This window comes from Camelus bactrianus, chromosome 2 (assembly GCF_048773025.1).
Source record: "Camelus bactrianus isolate YW-2024 breed Bactrian camel chromosome 2, ASM4877302v1, whole genome shotgun sequence".
NCBI lineage: Eukaryota > Metazoa > Chordata > Mammalia > Artiodactyla > Camelidae > Camelus > Camelus bactrianus.
Window position 1 is genome coordinate 26,363,210 of NC_133540.1, and position 15,626 is coordinate 26,378,835.

Below are 15,626 nucleotides of genomic sequence, written 5' to 3' on the forward strand. Positions count from 1 at the left end.
TGTTTTCCTAATTAAGGCTCCGCTCTCCTTGGTAGTCCTCAGAGAAATGAGGAAAACATATGCTCTGCAGATTTCTTGAGGTCCCTGTGTGGGACAACAGAGGTTAACTGTCTTCTTTGTCCCAAAAAGAACAGTTGTTTGTGGTGTCAGACCACCCGTGTTAGCATCTCCCCGGCCCTCCCTGGGCTCAGGCATGAGACTGTCAGCTTGTAAAACATTTCTATCCCCAGAGTCACAGTCAATCACTAGAAATTCAGTTTTATTTCTGCACTTGTCCAGCCCCTCAGGCGACACATGACTTAGTCACAACAGCTAGCACATCCATTACATCTATTTTCTCTCCAAGCCAAGCAAAAACTCAAATAATATCGGGAGTCTAAAATGAGAAGAACCCATTCTAATTTCCTGACCCCAGAACTGAATGCATTTTTAATACAATTTTGAATCAAGTCTTTCTCTTTTTCTTTTTTAGCTTTCTTGAAACTGTCTAAAGCAGAACTAAATCTAGTTTTCTAATTATGAACCTGGGACTAAACTAGAATAAAAAGACTATTCCTTGAACCAAATGTGCCAAAAACCAGCTCATGGTGCCATTGGAGTAAAACAGGTGTCACATTCCTCTGTTGGAGTGGGTGGGGAGTAGAGGCCTGAAAACTTGATGTTACAAAGTGAAAAGTGCAAACAGTGGTGGAAGATGCAACCTGAAGCCGCTGGTCCAAGTCAAGTCAGTGTCTGAAATAAATGAGACCACAGGTCCCCGGGAGTAACACACCCCAGGTAGGTAACATCGGAAGTAGGGCACGTGTCAGCACCAGGTAAGCCCATAGGAGCTCAGACGTAGGTGAGAGGAAGGACCAGCTTAAGTGACGAGCTGGGTCGGCAAGAAATGACCAGGCAGATCATGCAGAAGGGCAGAAGGCCAGCTGAGGGAAGAGTTCAAGAATCTGGATCAGGAACCTGGGGGTTAACAGGAAATGGAGGAAGAAAGCGTATAATATTTAAGGGGCTTTTTTGGAGGGGGAGAGGTAATTAGGTTTACTTTTTTTTTTTTAGAGGAGGTACTAGGGATTGAACCCAAGACCTCGTGCATGCAAAGCATGCACTCTAGCACTTTGAGCTACACCCTCCCCCAGAAAGTGTATAATAAAGGTAACAAAGTAGATGTATGTATATGCATGACTGAAACATTGTGCTGTACACCAGAAATTGACACATTGTAACTGACTATATTTCAATAAACAAACAAACAAAAAGAATCAATGCCCCAAATGACACTGATAATAGTGGAAAGTTCTCTGATTTTTTTTTTAATTAAAAAAAATTTTTTTGGTATATAAATTTTTATTGACGTATAGTCAGTTTACAATATTGTGTTGATTTCTGGTGTACAGCATAATGCTTCGGTCTTACATGAACATACATATATTCATTTCATAATTTTCCACCATAAGTTACTAAAAGATACTGAGTATAGTTCCCTGTGCTATATAGAATGAACTTAGTATCTGCAAATCTTGAACTCCCAATTTATCCCTTCCCACCCTCTTCTCCTCCTGGTAACCATAAGTTTGTTTCTATGTCTGTGAGTCTATTTCTGTTTTGCAAATAAGTTCATTTGTCTTTTTTTTTTTTTTTTTTAGATTCCACAAATAAGTGATATCATATGGTACTTTTCTTTCTCTTTCTGGCTTACTTCACTTAGTATGACAATCACTAGGGCCATCCATGTTGTTGTAAATGGCATTATTTTATTTTTTTATGGCTGAGTAGTATTCAATTGTACAAATATATCACATCTTCTTTATCCAGTCCTCTGTTGATGGACATTTGGGTTGTTTCCACGTCTTGGCTATTGTAAATAGTGCTGCTGTGAACACTGGGGTGCATGTATTTTTTGAATTGTTTCCCTCTGGATATATGCCCAGGAGTGGGATTGCTGGATCATTTGGTAAGTCTGTTTTTAGTCCTCTGAGTTCTCTGGTTATCAAAAAGATCAGAGCTGGCCAGCCCAGCCAGGCTGGCTTAAGCTGAGTTGGCCAGGAGGTGGCCATGGTTTTCTGAAGGCTACCCTGACCTGCAAACTGGGTTTCAAGAGCCCGCTTCTTGCACATAAGACATGTGCTTGAAGCATGCTTTTTGAAGGAGGGAAGGAATGAATGAACAAACAAACAAATGGGTTCCTGCAGATCTGAGTAATGAGTCCGTTATTTTTTCTTATATGTACAATGTGCAGCCCACTCAGACAAGAGTAAGACTTGCGAAGGTAACAGTTTTTCTCCTCTAGGCCCTGGACTCTCAAATCTAATAATCAGGTAAATACCATCTGGTATGTTTCTCTAACACTATCTAAAGGGGATTTTTTTATTCTAAACTTAACACAAGTGATCAAAAGATGGTTTAAGAACAATATGCAAGCTACTCTCCATGCTTCCATACCCCCAAGCACAAAGCACGAGCAGAGGCTTTGGTTTGGATACTAACACCTGGCTCATCTTCACTACAGAGCATCCAAAAGACCACTTGTGTTATCACTGGGAGCCTTCTCTGGATGCCCCAAGTATTCTTGACCCCAAAGCCTGGTTTGTCTTCCACGATTATTCTTCTGGAAGCACATTTCAGATCATGTCTCACTAGCTCAGAAATGAGTCAATGTTCTACCACCATCAATAAATAGCATCCTTATTTTGGCAGACCTTCGAGTCTTGTGCTACACTATCTGCCCCCCACCACTAACAGGTGTCACACCAGCCACGTGGACCACCATTGCTTTCACCAGTGTCTTGAACCTTTCAACCTCTCTACTGGGCTCACACACTTCCTCAACCTGGGTGTCCTTTTCTCACGTCCATTCCTTGGGTTTAAATCCCACCTACCCCAGGTCTCAGGCTTTCAGAACTATTGCTCCCTTTCAGCAGCTAGATCCATGATCTCAAGTGCTACTCTAGCAAATGTTCTGCACACCTCACCTTTGGGTCATATGATCATACTCAATCCAATCCCATTTAGTTTGGGAGAAATTTGTCACTTGTATAATCCACTCAAGAAGATGAACTGACAATGGTGCAGCCATTATGGAAAACAGTTTGAAGACTCCTCAAAAAACTAAAAATAGCCTTACCATATGATCCAGCAATCCCACTCCTAAGCATATATCTGGAGGGAACTCTAATTCAAAAGACACCTGCACCCCAATGTTCATATCAGCACTCTTTGCAATAGCCAAGACATGAAAATAACCTAAATGTCCATCAAGGATGACTGGATAAAGAAACTGTGGTAAATTTATACAATGGAATACTACTCAGCCATGAAAAGGAATAAAATAATGCCATTTGCAGCAACATGGATGGACCTAGAGATTGTCATTCTAAGTAAGCCAGAAAGATAAAGAAAAATACCATTGATAACACTCATATGTGGAATCTAAAAAAGAGAGATAAAAGAAGACACTAATGAACTTATCTACAAAACAGAAACAGACTCAAAGACGTAGAAAACAAACTTACGGTTACCAGGGGAGCAGAGGGGATGGGAAGAGATAAACTGGGAGTTCAAGATTTGCAAATATTAGCTAGTATATATAAAATAGATACATAACAAATTTCTTCTGCATAGCACAGGGAACTATATTCAATATCCTGTAGTAACCTATAAGTGAAAAAAATATGAAAATGAATGTATGGATGTATATGCATGACTGGGACATTGGGCTGTGCACCAGAAATTGACATTATAACTGACTATACTTCAATTTAAAAAAAAAAAAGAAGAAGAAAGATGAACTGACCATACCAGCAAACTGCCAAGATGAGCGAGAGAGAGCACACTTCTTTGATGATCCAGAAGAAACTGCTTAGGGACAGGTTTCCATGACACACAATCCTTGGCACAAAAACTATAAAAATATCCCACTGGACGGAGGATGGGTGTGACTGGGGAGGGAGAGCACAGGGAGGTTTTAGGAGTGAGGAAACTGCTCTGTAACCTGACTGGGGGTGGGGGGGAGGTGGTAACACAAGCCTATAAATGGAAAATTCATGGAACTAAACACCAAACGAAGGAAAACTCAACCTTTCTATATGATCTTAGTCGTTTCTTTTTTTTTTTTTTTTTTTTCCATTTTAAGTGTTCTACCAGAGAAGTGAACTATGCATGAATAATCAGTCATTATTTTTGGAAAATAGCTGTCAAGCAGGGTCAAATTAATGACCTACCTTTGACAGGAGTCCAGCTCCAAGATGATAAACAGCATTGGTTTTGTGTTTGAGGGTGAGGGGAGGGAGTTTAGGAAAAAGAACGTTTTAATGCCAAACAATACTGTACAGTCTGCAAACTTTGGCTTTGGTATATGTCGCACCAGACTTAATTTGCAATTTCCTTTCTCACGTACCTTAAAACAAGACCTTAATACAAATGTAACATAGCGATGTTATATACAGCTTTTCTTCACCTGACCTGGAGCTTTATATTTCTTTTCATTCTTGATTTCTTATCTAATTAGTTTAGTTATTTCAACTAAACCTGGCTTCAGGTGATGCAGGCAATTTGTTTTGGAGCCATAAAACTCTGTGTTGTTTTTAATGTTACTAGAGTTTTCCAAAATATGCCCTAATTTCATCATTTGTGACCTGCTTTGTCAGGTTAACAATTCGTTTCTATATTCATAATGACTTGATGCCTACAGTAAAATCCAGTGTGAAACATAGATTATCTAATGTGGTATCTCTTCCATTGTTTCTTCACATTAAACTAATTTCCATCCTCACGTAATTCTGTAACAATCCCAACTGAAATCCACCAGGGGTTGGTGAAAATTCAGGTTCAAGTGAAAAAAGATTGAAATGAGTTCTTAGTGGAACCCGGAGACCTGACAAATTTAAAAGCTGCCTAATTCCTAGCCAGGTTATAAAAGACTTTCAACACTGAGAAGATGCCGCCCAGATTCTCAGCAGATCTTGCTGAGGGCAGTGGTGACCAGGCCAACTTTGGGAGTATGGGGGGTTTGGGGTTATAATCCACAGAGAATGCAAAGACAAACAAAAAGTAAAAACTCTCTGCTTATTAATTTCTAAAAAGCCCTTGCACTCAGCCAGGTTATATACACTGTACGTTTTATGGTGTGCTCCCGATTTCACATGCCAGAATTTGCGGGTATACACTCAACAACAAAAATGAATACAACGTGACGTTTGAAAAATTCTTAGCAACGCGTTCATGCGGAGTTAACTTCCAGGCAATGTACCCTCTGCACGTGAAGTCGCTGGGTCTTAGAAGGGTGAAGTTCTAACTCTCAATATTAAAAAAAGTTTCTGTTGAGGACAAAACTGTTACCTCAGTTCTCTGCCTCAGTTAAAATTGCTTTAATGGAGGGCAATTTGACCTAAGGGAAAGTAAGTAGAGGCTGGGATTAAAACTAAAAATCAATATACAAGAAAAAGGGGGTGGTCTCATTTGCAAAAATTTTTTCCCATTCAGTAGGTTGTCGTTTTGTTTTACTTACAGTTTCCTTCACTTTGCAGAAGCTTGAAAGTTTAATTAGGTCCCACTTGTTTATTCTTGCTTTTATTTCTATTGCTTGGGTAGACTGCCCTAGGAGAGCATTTTTGAGATGTTTGTCAGATAATGTTTTGCCTTATTTTCTTCTAGGAGGTTTACTGTATCTTGTCTTATGTTTAAGTCTTTGATCCATTTTGAGTTGATTTTTGTGTATGGTGTAAGGGAGTGTTCTAGCTTCATTGCTTTACATGCAGCTGTCCAGTTTTCCCAACACCATTTGCTGAAGAGACTGTCTTTATTCCATTGTATATTCTTCCCTCCTTTGTCGAACATTAGTTGACCAAAAGTCTATGGGTTCATTTCTGGGCTCTCTATTCTGTTCCATTGGTCTATATGTCTGTTTTTGTACCAGTACCATGCTGTCTTGATGACTGTAGCTCTGTAGTATTGTCTGAAGTCTGGGAGAGTTATTCCTCCAGCCTCTTTCTTTTTCTTCAGTAATGCTTTGGCAAGTCTAGGTCTTTTGTGGTTCCATGTAAATTTTATCTCCAGAATATATAAGCAGCTCATATGACTTAATAAGAAAAAAACAAACAACCCAATCCAAAAATGGGCAGAAGACCTAAACAAGCAATTCTCCAAGGAAGACATACAGATGATCAATAGGCACATGAAAAAAATGCTCAATATCACTAATTATCAGAGAAATGCAAATCAAAACTACAATGAAGTATCACCTCACACCAGTCAGAAGGGCCATCATTCAAAAGTCCACAAATGACAGATGCTGGAAAGGCTGTGGAGAAAGGGGAACCCTCCTTCACTGCTGGTGGGGATGCAGTTTGGTGCAGCCACTGTGGAAAACAGTATGGAGATTCCTCAAAAGACTAGGAATAGACTTACTGTATGACCCAGGAATCCCGCTCCTGAGCATATATCCAGAAGGAACCCTACTTCAAAAAGACACCTGCACCCCAATGTTCATAGCAGCACTATTTACAATAGCCAAGGCATGGAGACAGCCTAAATGTCCATCAACAGATGACTGGATAAAGAAGATGTGGTATATTTATACAATTGAATACTATTCAGCCATAAAAACTGACTACATAATGCCATTTGCAGCAACATGGATGCTCCTGGAGAATGTCATTCTAAGTGAAGTAAGCCAGAAACAGAAAGAAAAATACCATATGAGGTCGCTCATATGTGGAATCTTAAAACAAAAACAAAACAAAACAAACAAACAAACAAACAAAAAACCATAAATACAAAACAGAAACAGATTCATAGACATAGAATACAAACTTGTGGTTGCCAGGGGGATGTGGGGTGGGAAGGGACAGACTAGGGTTTCAAAATGTAGAACAGATAAACAGGATTGTACTATGTAGCACAGGGAAATATATACAGGATCTTGTGATAGCTCACAGCAAAAAAAAAAAAAAATGTGACAATGAATGTATGTATGTTCATGTATAACTGAAAAATTGTGCTCTACACTGGAATTTGACACATTGTAAAATGAGTATAACTCAATAAAAAATGTTAAACTTTAAAAAAAGAAAAAAGAAAGAAAAAGGGGGCAATTTCTTTCTAATCACATACCTCTAAACTTTCACAGCTTTAAAAATACTTAATCATATTCTCCAATTTTGACTTGTTCATTTTCTCTCTCTGGGAAAGATTTTAATGATAGGGTTACCAGAACCCTCTTCTCCATAACAGCTTCTTCTACCAATTTCTCACTGAAAAATTCTAGATTGAAAATCTGCAGCAACTCCTGCCCAGAAAGGAATAAAGCTCTGGAAACTTTCAAACTCATAGCTTGATGGTATAACACACAAATAATCATCACGTACTAATAAGGGAGAACTGCCTTCAGTCGAGAAATTGTAATAGTGTAAAGTATAATAATAGATCATAACTGGAGAATGGAGGTCACATTTGGAGCCTTTCTTCCTGGAACTGCTACACTGGGAAGCAAGCATTTTGCTCTGCAGGAGTATCTGGGACTCGGTAAGCATCCGTTCTGGTACACTAGCCGTGACTAGACATTGTTCTATGTCCAGCGGTAGAAAACAATCAGGGTGGATCTGAAGGAACTCAGACAAGAGAAGCAAGAGAAGCGGCCTCACTCTGCTTCCCTTCACCAGCTCTCTGCATGTGACTGTTATTGGGGGAAGCTAAAACAATTTTTCCTGGCAAAATCTCAAATTTTCTTTGCCTAACAACAATGATCTCATTATTACCGACCCATCATCAGAAGGGGAAAGCCCACTTCGAACTGTTGTTTCCAACAGTGGCGGTGGATTTGCACAGAGCCATCCATATTCCCCTGGGCTCGCTTGTGACCAGTGGTGGAGAAAGGGCACTAGCTCTGGCCGAAGAACAGGTCGGAAGGGGCGTCACATCCACAGTCCCAACAGCACATGCTACCACTGGCCTCCTGGAGGTCTCCGAGAACTGAGCACAGGACAACAGTAACAAGAACAGCTCATCAAGAGAGACAAGGACCTGGGGAGTTGAACACGAATGAATAGGCACTTAAGATAAAGAATAATACAGTATGCTTCTAGAGAAAAGCATGAAAATTAAATGAATGTATTATAAAATATTAAAAAAAAAACAACCTATCCTAGTTCTGTGGATGGTGTGGTCTTCTTTTTAAAAAAAATAAGTCAAGAATTAAAGTAATATCTAGCAATTTCAAGTAAAATATACACACACACATTCCCAAAATGCCCTTGCCACAGCTAACGGCAGATAGGAAACTCTTCCAATTACTTACCTAATAAGGAGTCTAAACTCTAACTTTTTAAACTAAACAGTTAGAGATTTGTGTGTGTATGTGTGTGAGTGTGTGAGCACGTGCACTCTAATGTTGGTTTTTCAAACAAAAAAGTCTTTGGTTACTAGTTTTCGAATGGCCTCGGCTCTCTGCTTGGTTATCTCAGCCTTGCATTGATGGAAGGGAACTTGGAGGTTATCCCCGTCAACCTCTTCAGTTTAGAAGGAAAAGACCTGGATGGCTGTGCACTTTGATGAGGGAGGACCAAGAGGTGAGCACCTGACATCAAGCCAGCGCTCACTGAGCTCTTCAGGCCAACTCTGCTGGTTTCACAGCTTAATTATCTAACAAAAGAGAGTGAGCAGTAGAGAGAAAAAGGTGTCCATCCCTGTGACTTGACCACTAGGGGAACGTCACTGTATCCTCTTACAGTTTTGGAGTCTAAGATCCAAGGCAGATCCATCCGTGCCCACGCAGCTTGAAGTAGAGACTAGGAGGCAGTTTATTTGAGCACCTTGAGCAGCCTTGAAATAGACACTGAAAGTGTTTGCTTTAGAAACCATGTCTTGGTAAGTTGAGATTTGAGTAACGGCTGGGGACCTGTTATCCTTCAAGCCAGCCAGTTCCTTCAGTGCTTCTGAGAGCAATGCCTGTTCAGAGAGGACAACCAGGCAAAGGCACTCGTTACCCAGAGGCCTTTGCTCTAAACCCCATGATCGTTCTTCTATTTATGTCAAGGCTAGAGGGAGGGTGGGGCCTCTGGTCCCCAGCCCACATGGAAGGCTCGTCTCCATCCTATCACTCTGATGACAAGCAAAGGTCAGTGAAGGAAATGTGCTGAGGGTAATGAAGGGAAAGCGAGAGTTGCTTTACAGAGCCTAGAGCTGGTCTGACGTCCTCTCAAGGGCAGGACAAGCTAGCTAAGAAGGACAAGTCCAAGAGGAGACCACTGCAAGTCCAGACCTTGAACTCATTCTCCAATTAACAGCAAAGCACCACAGCCTTGTACTGTGGGCCACGTGATATCCTTGACCTTGATCCATTTTGATCAGAACTCCTTCCCTTGGATGGACACGGGAGAAGGAAAAGAAAACACAAAACCTGGTACTTGCACCAAAATCAAACCCCCCATTCCTCTGTGTGCAGCGTAGACACATCGCAAATGAGACCAGACCTAAATAGAAGCCTCCATGGCAGACGTCCAGCACCACCTCTCCCCTGATTTGGGTCAGTAGAAATGATCCCTCCACCGCCCGCAGATAGCCATTTGCCTGTTCTCGGGCACAGAGGAGGAACCCACCATCACTCCAAAAATATATTAAAATCCTACACTCGGCCTGGGACTTTTAAACTTCCTTCCAGTTCCCTGAGCATCAGCCATAGTAAATGGGAAAGACATGTAATCTAAACCACTGAGGACAAAAGCCCCAAAAGTTCTGACTCCTCCCCTTGGATCACCATCCCTTACTTACTGTTAGGTGTCTCTGGTTAGCGTTAGTGCGTCGGGCTGCCTCCCTCCCAGTGGGGTTCAAGCTATCTTGATACCACGATGGACTAAACACTGAGCAATAACCCACAGAGCATGCCGCCTAGTCCAGAAAGGCACGTGGCTGGGTTCTGTCCTCCCCTCTCCCATAAGCCCACCCTTACTTGCTGAAAGCTCTTTCCATTCAGGGGAAACCTTCTGAGTAAAAACTGGACAGCACTTTGCTAGGTCAGGTGGCTCTTCCCTTGTCAGAAAGGAAAGCCAACAGGTGAATAGTCTCACGTCCCAATTGTCTCTATGGAAAGTGATTTCTCCCTTGAAAAGTTCCAACAGGCTAGTGTAAAAGCCCACATAGTCTAGGCTCTGAATATACGTGGGTCATGTTGGGTCTCTGGTCCTTCAAGAGCTGCTGCCCCCTGAGTAAAAGGACAACTTCATTGAAATGTGTTGTTCTTAGCTGACCCAATTTTGCCTCTTGCAGATCCAGAAAAGCAAGACGATTTTAACTATTTAGGTTTGCAATCAATGGCAGATAGTCATTGAGTTGATTGTGGGATCATATCATATAATGTAATTGAGATATTTTTTGAAAGAGACGGATCCAATCTGTCGACATGTGGAAGGGTCTATTTCCCTCTCCAATGCGTGGGCTGTACTTATCCCAACTGTTGGCTCTCAGAAGAGTTACAGTTTAACAAACTTCTTCAGTCCTTGAGATGTAGGTACCTGAAAATCAACAAGATGCCATCCTTCCTGAGAATTAAGACCGCTCTCTTCACCCCATTCATTAGTAGACTATTTTAACTCTATTCAATGTAGAAAAAATTCTCCCTCGCTGTCCTTTGCGAAGTGGTAGAGCTGAGAACAGGACCCCAGTTTCCTGGCTCTTGTGATTTTGTCCACAGTTCCTCTCGGTTTTAGAATTACATATACACTTCTGGTGTGCCTCTTTGGCTCCAGCTATGTTATTAAACTATTATTACCTAACAATACTCCCATTAATCACAGTGACAGATGGAAACCAGCCCTGGTCATGTTCTCTGAACTCCACGTCAAACAGTCCCAATGCTAATGGAGATGATGCCAGCCATGAATTAGCCCTAAAAGCTTCTGTTTATCCTCCCCCAGCCCCTTTCCAATTACTGTTCATTGCAATGCCTTTTTCTCGTCACAAGACTCCATGCTTCTATATGGAGCGACTCCGTATGGAATTCTGGGAAACGGTTTTCTGTTGACAGACACCATATAATGATGATAAACGATGGACGAGTCAGCCGTCTTAAAACTGTTATTCCCTTAGCAGCCCACTTCCAAATACACGGAGCATTTCTACAGGCTTCAGCAGCAGAAAGCTGCAAACCTGGAAAAAATTCTCCATTCAACCCCCTTTCACAGACTGAGGGAAAGAAGTGATACTAAACAGAAAATGTAAATCACCTGTGAGGTAATACACCCCAAATGATGCCTTGAAAGTGTCGAGGGTGCATAAACAGTTTCTTCACAAAAGACCTTTGTTCTGACTGAACTACAAATGGGGGTGTTGGTTCCCCTCGCTTTCCCTGAATAAATTGCACCTTAAAGTTAAGGGTTCCATGTAACCGTGACTGTCTCTCTCAGAAAAGATGCAGAATTTTTTAAAACTCAGTTGTGCGTTTGGGCTCTTGTCACTGAAAGCCATTTGCTATCCCATCTTTGAAGAAGCTGTTAGTTATATAACTCCACACAATTCATAGGTTATTAACAGAAGCAAAATGTATAATAAAGAGGCTGGCCCTGGAAAGCATAGAGCAGCTAATATAACTCTCTGCTGCTCCCATTGACGGATGCTAAAAACTGAATTTCAAAAGGTGGGTTTGCGTGAGTTTGTTGGATGTTGTTCTACCCCCACTGATCCCACTGAGAGATAAAAAGAGAAAGTATCATTAAAAAAAAAAAAAAAAAACACTCCAAAGTCACTACTGCTCTTGCTATTAACCCCATCTTGCTGTTGATTTGATCACTAAGCACCAAAGGCAGAATAGTATTGCTCTGACCAATAAGGTAACCGCTAGCCACATGTGGCGATTTAAAATTTCAATTAATTAAAATTAAGCAAAACTTGTAGAATAGATAAACAAGATTATACTGTATAGCACAGGGAAATATACACAAGATCTTATGGTAGCTCACAGAGAAAAAAATGTGACAATGAATATATATATATATTCATGTATGACTGAAAAATTGTGCTCTACACTGGAATTTGACACAACATTGTAAAATGATTATAAATCAATAAAAAAATTTTTTTAAAAAGAAATAGAAAGAGAAATAATAAAATAAAATAAAATTAAGCAAAACTTAAAATCCAGTTGCTTAGTTACAAAAGCCACATTTCAAGTGTGTGAGAGGCACGTGTGACTTCGTGGCTGCCATATTGGATGGTGCAAACATAGAACATTTTCATCACTGCAGAAAGGTCTATTGGACAGCAGTGGCATAGAGTATTCACTCACTTATCCACTGAGAAAATATTTGTTGAGTACGGTAGTGACCAAAACAAAGTTTGTGCTCAAGGAAAGAACATTCTACAAGGGAGAAACAAACAAATCAGTGAACAAGATTGTCTTACCTAGCATGAGTTGCTGTGAAGAAAATGAAACCAGGTGATAAGGTGGCAATGATCGGACTGAAGGTGAAGTGGGGGTGGGGGGTTTTGAATCAGGTGGCCATGGAAGCCCTCTCTGAGAAGGTGACATCTAAGCAGAGCCTCAAATGACAAGAAAGAGGCAGCCACAGAAATCTGGGGACAGAGCATTCCAATCAGAGGCAAGCGGAAATGCTCAGGCTCTAACATGGGAACCGCTGGGAGCCTCTGTAGGGCAGAGGGAAGGCAGGGTGGCTGGCACGTAGAGTCAGGGTGGTGGGCGATGATGTCAGATCTGTCAGCCCAGGCCAGGTCCAGTAGGGCCCTGTCAGTCACCAAGGACAGCTCAGATTTAAGGAACCAAACATAACACTCCCTTAAAGCTCTCAATTTGAAGGAAAAAAATACACTTTGAGAAATAACTCATTGTTACTTCTCCAAAAGCAATTAACATCAAGGGCATCACACAGCTTTGTAAGCAGCTGCTGCTGAAAGTAACCAAACTTCACTGCGGCTGCTCTGAAAACCATGCAGAATTTTACGACCATCCCACGACTTCCCCCAATACTTCTTTGGGGAAACTATTAAGTATTGTTCATAGAGGGATGAGTAACTAAAAAAAAATACATACATACGTGCATAAATAAAAATGAAAATTCACTTAACAAAGACAGTGAGTGGCTTAGAAGTCACCTCCACACTGACAGATCAGTGCCCTCATGAGACTGGAACAACTAGCAAGGCCACCCAGGTAAGGAGCAGAATCACCCTGATCATTTACTAGAGAAAATACGATCATTTGTTTGGATTAGCAATAAACTAAATGTAGCCTCATATTGTCTCCGGATGGGAAGAAACTTGTCAAATCCTTCTTTTACAGTTGAGGAAACTGAGACCCAGAAAAGGTAAGTTAACCTTCAGTGCCACCTGGCAAATGATTTTCTAGTCTTATCTAAATGAATTAAATATCCTTTTTTTAATTTTATTTTACTGAGTTATAGTCAGTTTACATTGTGTCAATTTCCAGTTAAAGCACAATTTTTTAGTTATATATGAACATACATATATTCACTGTCACATTCTTTTTCACCGTGAGCTACCACAAGATCTTGTATACATTTCCCTGTGCTATACAGTATAATCTTGTTTATCTATTCGATATATGCCTGTCAGTATCTACAAATTTTCAAACTCCTAGTCTGTCCCTTCCCACCCCCTTCCACCCAGCAACCACAAGTTTGTATTCTATAAACATCTTTTAAAAAAGGAAAAATTGGCTTTATGAATGAACTGAACAAAGATATTAACACATTAGAGATAAAATTGGTTATTCAAAAATCCCATGTGAATGAGCATGCCATCCACCTCCCCATTTTCCAGGGTCTGTTAGCACCGTCATGCCCTTGTGGACACAGACGTTGCCCCAGGGTGCTCCCAGGGATCAGTGTGATGCGAGAGGCCGGAGCAAAAGCCAAGGAGACTCACTGATTTCACACAACATCTCAAGGGACAGAGGTTCACTAATGACAGGAGGAAAGTTAGCACAAGCGAAGCGATCCCTGTAAAATCTTCTCCAACGGGGCTGGGCGAGGGGGCTGGGAAGGCCCAGACACTGACTGGGTAACTGACCGATCCAGGATGTCAGCTGCTGGCTGGGTTCCAGGTGGAATGTTGGGGTTTTCCCCTGGGGCTTGTTGTGGCCGGTGATCCACAGTAACTGGGCAGAGTCCTGGGTGGGTCAGTGCCCTGGAGGGGCTGCCGTCCTCTGTGGAGCTTGGCTTTGGGCAGATCCTTAGGACGCTGAGTGCGGTCCTGGTGTTGCTGCTGCCCAATGGCCTGTGTTCTCAGCTCATGTTCCAGAGCCTCCACTGGGAGACAGCGTTGAGGTCTGTCCTCACCTTGCTGGTGGGTGTGTTATTTACTTGCAGACTTGTTCAATCCGTTAGAAGTCAACTTAATGGAAGACATGAAAAGCAACTGGCAAAAACACTGGCTGCACAGACTGAGGAGAAATGCCACCTCATTGACAAGCTTTGTGTGGCTAAAAAGGAGTGCGCCAGGATGGAGACAACTGTAAGGAACGCCAGGCTGGAGGAGGAGCCAGTAAACATACCCAGCCTCGCTGACACTTACAGGAAGTTGACGATGGTCAACCTGAGCTTGAGGAAGGAAATCAATTTTCTTGTCTAAGAACTGAAGAGAGAGAGATCCCTGCAGTCTATATGAGAAGAGATGGCGGAGATGCTAACAGTGCTTAAGTTTCTGGAAGAGGTCATGAGAATCAGCACATCACAAGGGGCTTTTACAAACCAGCTAGGGGACCAAGCACCGAGTCCTGATGGTCCCTTTCCCAGGAGTGGGTCCTTGTGTTAAAGCTGTGCTGTCCCCTCCCCTCCACTCAGGCCTCCCAAACTGCCCGGCTGCACTCACTCACTCAGTCAGATCTCCACCTGAGCTGCACTGAGGCCAGTGGTTGGAGGGCAGTCCCCTCCTCTGGACCAGAGTTCCTCCAACTTTACCAGTGAGCACAGCAGTGAACTCCTTCAGGGTCAACATCTCTCAAGTAAAATATATTGGAATTCCCAGAACACACCATGAAGCATGGGACATTTTTATATTCAGCAAATGTTTGGATTATCTCTTATTAGTTGTGAAAGAAATGTTGTAATTGAAACTGATCTTCTACTTAGTTTGAATCTATATTAAGCCTCATTTCTCAAGACAGTTTGGGTAACTATTATATATCAGCAATGTAAGTAAAGTTATATATATGTAGTTATTCTGTGTACAAATATTGCATTATAATTTGAAAATGTATGCAGTTTGTCAATATAAACTTTTAGATGGCCATAGCATTTATTTCTAGAGTTTAATTCTGAAGTCATGAGTTTAACTCTGAATTCGTAAGTTTAAGTCAAAGAGCCTTTTTTCACCTGAGTATGTATAGTTTTTAAAAAATAGATGAAAAAAAAAGAAAAGAAAAAGACAAAATGAACATAAGTACAAAAAAGAAACAGACTCATAGGCAGAGAATACAAACTTGTGGTTGCCAGTGGGGAGGGAGGTGGGAAGGGACAGATTGTGAGTTCGAGATTTGTAGATACTGACAGGCATATGTCGAATAGATAAACAAGATTATACTGTATAGCACAGGGAAATATATACAAGATCTTGTGGTAGCTCACAGTGAAAAAGAATGTGACAATGAATATATGTATGTTCATGTA